The sequence below is a fragment of the Monodelphis domestica genome, chromosome X (assembly GCF_027887165.1).
Source record: "Monodelphis domestica isolate mMonDom1 chromosome X, mMonDom1.pri, whole genome shotgun sequence".
In the NCBI taxonomy this organism is placed as follows: Eukaryota; Metazoa; Chordata; class Mammalia; order Didelphimorphia; family Didelphidae; genus Monodelphis; species Monodelphis domestica.
In genome coordinates, this window is record NC_077235.1 from 34,009,754 (window position 1) to 34,020,765 (window position 11,012).

The window sequence follows — 11,012 nt, forward strand, 5'->3', positions numbered from 1 at the left end:
CCAAATCCCAGGACTCCCTGGAAGTGCCTGGATCCTCGCTTGGGTGGCTCTGAAATCAGGGCTTTCAAATATGGCTACAGGCTAGATCTGGGGATCGTGCTGCCAGGCTTGTGCCCACCCTGGTGTCTGCACGAATGTGTAGGGATGGATCAGTAGGGGAGGCAGCCCCTCCGAGACCCCCAAAATAACAATGTGGCCTACACTTCAAAACAACAACAATATTTTTAATCAAGCTAATCAGGCTCCACGACCTAACTGAATTTGTCATAAACTCTTCTCTGCCCTAGGGAAGGCCTGGTGGTAAGGCCTTGAGTCAGGAAGACTCCTCTTACTGTGGCACAACAGAATATAATGGACTTCTCTACTAGCAGCCATGCAGTGATCCAGGACAATCCTGAGGGACTCATGAGAAAGATGTTCTCCACATCCAGAGGAAGAACTGTGGGAGTAGAAACCCAGAAGAAAAACAACTGCTTGATCACATGGGTCAATAGGGATATGATTGGGGATGGAGACTCTAAATGATCACCCTGGTGCAAATATAAATAATATGGAAATAGGTCTTGATCAATGACACGTGTAAAACCTAGTAAAATTGCATGTTGACTATGGGAGTGGGTTGGGAGGAGGGGAGGGAAAGAACAAGAATCATGTAACCATGGGAAAATATGCTTAATTAATTAATTTAATTTAATGTTAAAAAAGGAAGATTCCTCTTCCTGAGTTCAAATCTAGCCTCAGATACTTACTAGCTGTGTGACTCTGGGCAAGTCATATAACCCCATTTGCCTCAGTTTCCTCATCTGTATCTTTGTTAAGAAAATCCCAAATGGAGTCATAAAATTGGCTCTGGCTGAAAACAACTGAACAACAACTTCTCTTGTGGGACAGACCAGATTTGAACCATAGGGATTCCCGGTGTTAAATCACGCCTGTGATTTTACCAGATACCTCAGGTGACTTCTACAGTTGATTCACATGTAAGGCATTTGGTTCCGTGCCTGCTAGCAAACCAAAGGGGCCATTAAGTTAAGAAACGCAAGTCATTTATGTAGGTCGGAAAGCAAGAGAAAATCATGGCAGCTGGCATTCTGGAAAGTAGAGGCTCATTCTGATTCCTCAGAGCCCCACAAAGGCTCACGTCTCCAATAGGAGAAGGCTTGGCTATGTTTGGGGGTGACTGGCTCTGTGGAGGATCTGGAGAGCTAGGGGAAGGTCACGTTTTTGAACCCCTGTTCTCATCTCCAGCCAGCCTTTGCAGCTTGCCTCAGTCACCTAATTGGGACATTTCATCTAGAGGAAATATATGTATTTGGAAATGAAGATAACAGAAGAACAAAAGACGTCAATGACACATTTCTTAAGAAATAAATTTTTAAACTGTGTCATCACTAGCACTGATTACTTGTGGGTATCTTTCGTTTGGGGCGATGTTTCTATTTCTTCAGATAGCACATTGGGTAGGGAGGTATTCGTCCCAATGTGATGGCTACACTGTCAGTGACTTTGAGAAGAGTTTGTTACAAACATCCTGGCAGCTGTAATACATTTTTATCTGCTGGTCCCACTCCTGGGTTCATCATAAACACCCCTGGGACAATGTGACTTACTTGGATTTCCCATCAACTTTTCTGCTGCCTCTTTTCCTCCTCCGCCATCATTCCTTCCTCGCTCATTCTCCCCTGTGACATTTGGCAAATAAATTTTATTTTCTAAATTGGTTTTTTTTGCCTCGGCCACCACATGTCTCCATTAAAGCAGAGCTTTTAGGCTCTCTTAATTGCATCATTGTAATGATTACTTTCTAATGATTGAACTTCTGTGGCAAACAGCACATGTCAATGTTTTTTACTTTGCTTCTCATTTTTGAGCATCAATTATTTCTTTGGATATAGGAGGGAGACAACCTGCGGCACATCCAGCATCTCCTCCTGTGCCCTTCCCTGTCCGTGAGGGTTCATTTTGACTTCTATTCTAGTGAGCTGATTCTCTGACTATACCCAGACAGTTGATTTGGAAATTTTCTCCATATTGGTAACCAGTTGTCTCCTGTCTGCTGAGACAGGTTCAGTTCAGCCGTCCGTGATGTTTGGTGTTTGTTCTGTCCAATATTCCTGACAACATCATTCTTTAAAAAAAAAACAACCCTCACCTTCCATCTTAGAATCAAGACTGTATATTGGTTCCAAGGTGGAAGAGCAGTAAGGGCCAGGCAATGGGGGTCAAGTGACTTGCCCAGGGTCACACAGCTAGTTAATATTTGATTTTTTTAAACCCTTACCTTCCAGCTTAGAATCAAGACTGTATATTGTTTCCAAGACAGAAGAGCAGTAAGGGCTAGGCAATGGGGGTCAAGTGACTTGCCCAGGGTCACACAGCTAGAAAATGTCTATCCACTGAGCCCCAGCTGCCTCTTCTGGGACACACCACTTCTAGAACAAGGCACCAAAGTAGTTCCGAGACTGAATTTATAGGTATAGTCAACAGGAGGAATTAGATATCATTTTTAGTTGACTGAACCCTATTTGAGCAGAAAGTATCATAGTATTCCCGAATGCAATTATATTTACTTGATCCAAAATATTCTTGCTTTGTTAAGTAGGTAAATGAGCAATACAGAGACACGAGGAAAACACCGAGGGGATCACAATAAAGCCACAGGAAAGTGGTTGGCGGTTATTATTCTAAATTGTATTTACTTTTTTGTTGTCACTCAGTCTTTTCTCAGCTAGGTTTTATTCTTTGTGGCTCCCTTTGGGGTTTTCTTGGCAAAGACACTGGAATGATTTGTCATTTCCTCTTCTAACTCTTTTTTAAAGATTAGGAAACTGAGGTAAAGGGGTTAAGTAACTTGTCATACACAGCTAGTAAATATCTGAGGCCGGATTTGAACTTGGGGAGATGATGCTTTCCTGACTCCAGGCCTGGCACTCTATCCACTGTGTATTTTTTTATATGTCCACACAGTATCTCCCCCAACAGAATGGAAGCCACCCCAGCGGCAGAGGCTGTTTTATTTTTGTTTTTGTCTCTCCAGTGCCTGGTGTACAGACAGAATTGATAAACGTTTACCGATTGACTGAACAAATATAGAGAAAATTCAACGCATTTTTTAAAAATCAAGATACAAACAGAAGTAATATTCATTTTAAGAGCCAGACGGAGGCTGAAGAAAAGCAGGATTGAGAGAATTGATACTGCCTCAAGTCTAGCTCCATCAATGATCTGGTGGGGACTCTGGATTGTCCAAAGTTATGCTGATGAACCTCACATGTTGGCAAGTTCTACCAAACTGGACGTGTCTTGAATTTAGATCCATTCTCTGAAGGCCAACCTGGCCAAACGTGGAATGGGTCCTGGCAAGAAGGATGATCAGTCAGGCTACGGACTTTATTTAACCACAGAAAACTTGAATTTGGTCAACAAAAGTGCTGCGAAGGGGAGGGAACACCCACCCGGATAACGTCAGGGATCATTTGAACTAGGAAATACCAAAATCATACTGTATTTTCAACACAACGTATTGAGGTAAATATATTTGGAGTCCAAAGACTCAGGTCTGAAACCGGCATCTGCCATTAGCTACCAAGGTACGGTCAGGAATATGGCTTGTCCTCTTTGGGTTCTGGTTTCCTCAACCATAAAGTCAGAGAATTGCACTAGCTGACCTCCAAGGGTCCTTCAAGCTCTACGTCTTACCACCATATAATTACGTGGCATGTCAGCAGGTCTGGAAAAAAATGGCTGTAGGTTATCATCAGGGACTGAGTTTTTTTTTCAATCATTTTCCTTTTTAATGCAATTTTTCATAAACAGTTGCTCAAATAAAGGAAATTGGTCTTTGCAGTCTAAATATGATTGCTGTATATTTTAGAAAGTTTGTGGGGAGAGTAATCCATTAATGTTGTGCTTCATCAATTTGAATAAAGTGATTTCTTATCTTCCTTTACTCATATAAAGTTTATTAAAGGCTTTTAATCAGTGAGAGACTGAAAAATTTATAATACCCACATAGACAGTAATGATGTTAAATGTGTATAGCTTAAATATATCAACCAACTCATATAATTTCCAATTTATTTTTAATCAAAACTTTATTCAAGAAACCATAGTTCTTCTAAGATTATACTTCCTTGATTTCTCATCCATATTCGTATCCTAGGGAAAATTTCATTCCCATATCAGGAATGCAAATTAGTCTAGGCTAAGACTGCCTAATGCCCATGATGTGCTCTCTGTGCGAATTGGTAATCTGCCTTCGATCAATCGACCCACGTTCCAGTTGAAAACCATTATGATGTCATTATGATGTCAATGCTTCTTTGCCCCTTTCCGTGGTTATCATCAGGTAAGTAGAGTTTTCGTTTCCTAGACTTTCATTTATTCATTTGACATTTATTTAATACGGAGTGTGTGTCTAGCCCTCTGCGAGGACCTGGGAGGGATAAGGAACAGCCAGGTTGCACAATGGTTAGATCACTGGGCCTGGAATGAGGAAGATCTGAGTTCAAATTTGACTTCAGATACTAACTAGCTGTGTGGCCCTGGCCAAGTCACTTAACTGCGATCTGACTCAGTTTCTTCACGTGTAAAATATAGATAATAACAGCATCTACTTCCCAGAGTTGTTCTGAAGTTCAAATAAGACACCATTTGTAAAGTGCCTGCCACACACGCTACTATCATTATACAGACTCATAGAAAGAAGATCAACATCAGAAGGGTCTTCAGAGACAAATTAGTGCAACCCCTGCCTGAAGAATTTCCTCCTACAACATCCCTGACCCCTACCTAGCAACTTATCATTCAGCTTTCGCTTGAAGGTTTCTCATAGCAAGGGGTAGCCCGTCACCTCCCAAGGCAGCCTATTTCACCTTTGTTGTTGTTGTTCAGTCGTTTCAGTCATGTATGACTCTCCATGGCCCCATTTGGGGTTTTCTGGACAAAGGTACTGGAGTGTCTTGCCATTTCCTCCTTGATTCTACAAATGAAGAAACTGAGGTAAATGGAGTTAGATGACTTGCCCAGGGTTATACGGCTAGTAAGAATCTGAGGCCAGATTTGAATGGATAAAAATGAGTCTTCCTAACTCTAGGCCTGGAGTTTTATCCGCTATGCTGCCTTCTGATGGTTAAGATTATTTTTCTTGCCAACAAACCTAACAAGATCTACCTCACCTGCTCTTTGCTACTCACTGGAAGAAGAACTGATTAGATACTTCTTTTATGTGAAAGCCCTGAAGCTACTTAAGGTCTCCCATGTCTCCTCTTCCCCAGACAAAGCATCTCCACTTACTTCAGTTGGTTCTCATGTGGCATGATCTCAAAGCCCTTTATCATCCTGGTCATGCAATGTTCTCCGGCTTATCAATCTCCTTCCTAAAATATGAGGTCCAGAATGAAACTCGATACACTGGGTGTGGGCTGCCCAAAGAAGAGCACTGTGGGAAAGATATCCTTCTGGCCCTAGACACTGGGCCTCTCTGCCCACAGTCTTAAGGCTGAGTGTCCCATCACACTCTTGATTTCTATTGAGTTTGCAGGTCGCTGAGATCCCTGATTCTTTTCTGATGAACTGGTATCTATAAAGACTTTGAACACATGGTCCCTCTGCCCTGCCAGGGCTTCCTTCCAATTGGGGAGACAAAGGTGATCCCTATGACGCCATTAACAGGGCTCTCCTCAACATGACTCTCAGAAGATCCAGATGCCAACACTTATTTCAAGCAGGGGCAGTGAAAATGCTGTGATGCCCACCAAAGCTGGCAAGCAACATGGTACTACTAATGGTCAGTTGTTGTTGGGTTGTTCCATCGTGCTCGACTCTTCCTGACCCCATGGACCATTAGCAATCCTCGGGGTTTTCTTGGTAAGGACACTGGAGTGGTTTGTCATTTCTTTCTCCAGTGGATCCTTTTGTCAAGCAATCAATGGTTAAGTGACTTGCTGAGGGTCCCACACAGCTAGGAAGTATCTGACGTGGCTTCTTGACTCCAGGTCCAGTGCTCTAACCATTAAGGAACTCATCTGCCTCTACTGGGCATTTCAAAGAAATCCGAAATGGCCTAAAAGAAGCCAGGCAAAGATTCTAAAAAAGGAGCTAAAATCTACTAATGAGTTTTTATTATCAGGTCTCCATGGGGATTTGTTTGGAGGGAATTTGGCATATGAGGTGTTTGTCTAGCCTGGCCCTTTGGGGGGGGAACAGTAGGCAGCAATATACTGCAAGACGAGAGAGGCACGGGGAAATGCTGCAAGAGAAATGCACATTTTTATCAACTGATGACACTTTTGAAAGTTCTGAAATTTCTTGAATTAATGGGGCAAGCTCCTCTACATGGTTCTATTTCCATGGGCTCTTAGCAGTTCTCACAAATGCCTGAATTATTCATTTGGCTGTAATAGGAAAAACTAGGGGAGGGTTGGTGACACAGTAGATAGAGAGCACCAAGCTTGGAGTCAAGAAGAACTGGCTTCAAATCCAGTCTCCGACATGCCTAGCTGTGCAACCCTGGGCAAATCACTTCACCCTGCTTGCCTCAGTTTCCTTCTCTGTAAAATGATCCGGAGGAGGAAATGGCAAACAACTTCAGTATCTCTGCCAAGAAAACCCCAAATGGGGTCACAATGGGGCCATCTTTCCTCACAATAACCCTGGAAGATAAGGAATGCATATTGATTCTCCCCATTTTACAGATGTGGAAACTAAGGTTTTGAGAAGTTACAGTATGTGGCCCAGGTCTGTAACAAGGTTTTCTGACTCCTAGTCGAGGGGAATGTCTCTGTTCCACTCTGCTAGTTCTCATTACATGGCTGCTGTGCTTTTCTGTGTCTGGGTGCCTTTGTGTTAGCATCTCTTCTGGACCTCATTGATTTTCCCCCTTCTTACCTTGCTCCACCACCCAATTTCTCCCTCTGCTGTAAAACTCGGTGATATTACTTCTAGCAGCTCTCTAAATCATGTTGGAATACACTCGGTGTGAAAGAACATGAAAAAATGGAATACATTTTTAACCTTTTGATCAGATGAAGTTGAACACAGACTTCAGTTACATCAACAGAGCAGCCTTCACCTTTTACTAAGTCTCAGCGCATTCCTTCCTCTGTGGTCTGGACATCCTTCAGGTTGGGGGCGTGTGACTCGGTTCCATTTCACAGCATTTTGTAGCTAGGTTGTTCAGTGGATAGAGAGCCAGGCCTAGAGAAGGGAGGATCTGAGTTCAGATTTGGCCTTGGACACTTCCCAGCTGGGTGATCTGGGCCAGTCATTTAATCCCACTGGCCTTGTCTTGCCCTTCTGTCTTAGAAGTGTTACTAGGACAGAAGGGAGGATTAAAACAAAAAGAATCTCTTGTCCAAGGTCCTGGGAGTACAAAGAGGGAACAAGACACAGTCCCTGGCCTCTAGGAGCCCAAATGGGGATAGAGGAGTGGGAGGAGAAGGGGGAATCATTCTAATCCAGGTTATTAGATCTGCACACCAATGTCCAGGCAGAGTGCATGAAGGGAAATAGATAGGATACAGACGGGCTGGGGAGGCAAGATAGAGCCGAATGATGGAGGGCTAGGCCCACCAGGCTCTAAGATGCTCATACATTAGCCAATAGGCAGTGAGTACATACGTGATCAGAGCTACACGTTAGGAATTTGACTTTGGCAAGAACGAGAATGATGAGCCAGGGGAGGAAGACATTGAAAGGAGGAACAAAATGAATAAATCAGGCGGTTACTTTGGGGGTCAAATATTCTTATCTAAAACTTTGCAGCCATGGAACACATTGAAACATTATGTTATCTAGTTCTTGCTAAGTTTGTTGTTCAGAACTATAGAGACAAATCTGCCCGGATAGTAAATGTATTTAGTTTTGTTCAGGAAAACATCCCATGCATGTTCCCTAGAATAGAAACTATTCAAAGGAAGTGAATTAAATGAGTTACAGCTTCAGTGTCATCCCCATATGCTGTTATCTCCTAAGTACACGAGTGGTATCTAAAGTGATTAGAGGTCCTTGAAAAGCTTGGCCTCTGAAAAAGGTTAAGAATGTTCCCTACAAGGCCCAGCTCGTGAACTGGCTCCTCCATGAAGCCTTCCTTATTGCGCCCACACAGACCTGCCCCAATGGGATCTCTCCCTCATCAAGTTTCTGCTACAGTGCCTACCTGGGTTCACTTGGCACATTCTGCCTTGCATTGCCTATATTGTCATCTCTTTGAAGTCCCACTATTAGACTACAATCTCCACGAGGGCAAGATTTGCATCTTGGGTTGTCTTTGTACCCCTAGTGCATTGCCCTGCACACAGGGGGATCTTCCTAACTGCTGCTCAGATTAAATTAAACTTCTTGTTTATTCAATAAATACTGTTTTCGGAGAGAATACGAGTCTTAAACCTCACACATGTCCCTTCTCTCCACAAAGTTCAGGGCGATCTTTCTAAAATTAGGAGGACTTGGCTCCTCATCTGCCTAGCAGAAGAAAGGAGATGGAGAAAAGAAGAGGGCCCACACAAAGGCTTGATGGCAGAAATGGTGGGAGAAGAGGCTGCCTCATTCTACTCACAAAGTGGGTTGCATTTGGAGCCTGCCAGCCCACTCAGGGGAGAAAGTTGCTTTCGGGGCCAGGGGCAGTCACAGGAAGGGCCATGACAACTAGAAATTTTTATGGAATAAATGGCCAAGTTTTCTCACATCTGATAGATAAAGGGCTAGACGACCCCATCCTTCTGGTGACAAGGGACAGCAAAGTTGTAGTGTGGTAGACCTGGCAGGGAGAAGTCAAATGTTATTGGTGGTAAGTATACATATCTATCTGGAGTTGGGAGAGGTGGCATTGAGTCCTGGTTCTAGCACTGGCTCTAGCTGTGGAACCCTGAGCCTAGTCCCTTTCCCTCTCTGAGGGGATAAGATTCACACCAGCCATTCCCCAGGAAGTTTGTGGGGAAAGTGCTTGGGAAACCTGAAAATGCCAGAGAAATGTGGGCTATTACTCTAAGGGCACAGGTATGGCTTTAAGAAGAAGGCCTAAAGGCAAGGAGTATGTCAGTGACTTTGGGGTGTAGCATATTACTATGGCAGCAGAGCTTCAGAGGAAACAATATTCTGGGTTGCCTTGAGAGGAAGGGAAGGAGGGATCTTACTTCTGAACCAGTGAAAAACCTAGGATTTACAATACACACACAGGCAGCTAGATGGTACAATGGCAGTCAGGAAGACCTGAGTTCAAATTTGACCCCAGACACTAGCTGTGTGACTCTGCATAAGTCACATCACCCTATTGGCCTTGGTTTCCTCATTTGAAAATGAGCTGGAGAAGGAAATGGCAAACCACTCCAATATCTTTGCCAAGAAAACCCCAAAGGGGATCATGAAAAGTCAGCCTTTCCTGACTAAACAACAACAATTGCTTTGGACATACCATGAGTTTGACCAAGTGTGGCCATGCTCCCAGGAGAACCATGGATTCTGTGTATGATTCTCCAGAATCCCTGACAAGCAGCATTTGCAGTCTTGCAACCACTGTAATTCTAGCAGCCAAGGTGATGAGACATTTCGTCCTTCTCCTCTGGCCCAGAGCCAATGGGAATTTTCCCAAAGGTAAATGTCATCTCCTAGAGACCTATTTCACCTATCCAACTGTTAGAAGGCAAAATGGGTGCTGTTCTTTGCCTTGCCTTTCCCAGCCTGCTATTCTCTCCCTCCCTCTTTCATCATGGACTCTTCAAAATTGCCAACTCTTGGTTTTGTTCATGGAAGGAAACCTTAAATAATGAAGATAAGTCAGAGGGGAAAAGGAGAAAAGCCAACGCAACGAATGCGTTGCTGATCTCCTGACGGTCCCTCCTAACCAAACCCTTGCACACATGCAGATGTGCAAAAGGAACTTGGTGTGGCAGGTAGAGTGGAACAAGGCCCAGGGAGAGTCGGTCCAATGCCGAGGCTAATTTCCATCATGTTTTCCTAGATGATGTTTGGGAGTTACTCTGCCTACAAAAGTTATCGCCCTAAGGTCCACCTAGTGGACTAAACCAAGTCAGTCACTACAGAGAGAATTAATCCTTCAGGGAACTCAGACTTAAGAGCTCTGGGAACCTGTCAGAGCTTGGGTTCCAGGGGCCGGGCCCAGCTTGTTGAGAGCCAAGTATTCCAATGAGTCCTAAAAATTATGGGAGCTTCTTTTTCTCCAATAGAATCTTGCCAAACACTTCTATCTCATAAGTCCTTTTCTGAAATGTTAGAGAAAATGACCTGATCTCACTCATACAGTGGGAAGATGGAGGTGAAATTGGTTAAATAGCCATTTGCATTTGACCTCCACATATGACAGACCCAGAGGAGACCAGTAGATTTGGATTTGAATCCTGGAGTGTCCTCTGCATGACCTTGGACAAGTCACTGGACCTTTTTGAACCTCTGTTTCCCCTTCTGCCAAATAAGGTGGCTGAACTAAATTTTCCCAGCTGGCTCTGATGACCTGGAATTTTAAGGAGTGTCTAATAGTGAGAGTCCCAGAAATGGGAACGGGTGCGTGCAGAATCTCCTTTCGGATTGATTTTTAATATGAGAGAGACTTCTCTTTCCTGATTGGTTGGATTTACATTCAAGACGAGAATAAAAGGCTGACTATATGGCTTAAAAATCCTGGCTAACCTTTGAACCAAAGACAGAAAACCTTATCTCTATGATCTCTATAATATGACATACTGTCCTTAATAAAGCATTCCAACTAATAAAAACTGGAAGAAGGAAGACCAGCTCCTCATTTCTTCTGGAAAGATCTATTTGAAAATAACCGTAGAGACCACATGGCCTGGGGAGTCAGAGAGTCTCATTCCTCGTTCCAATCTCCATTTCTCAAGTTTGTGTGATATAGGGCAAGTCACTAATTTCCCCACGGCTCAGTATTCTCATCCTCAAAGCATGAGTGATGGCTCCCACTGGGCGTTTGTCAACACGCAGAGACCCTAAGATGGAATCCATGTAAATATCAGGAGGCAAAACCAACCTCACATAGAAGT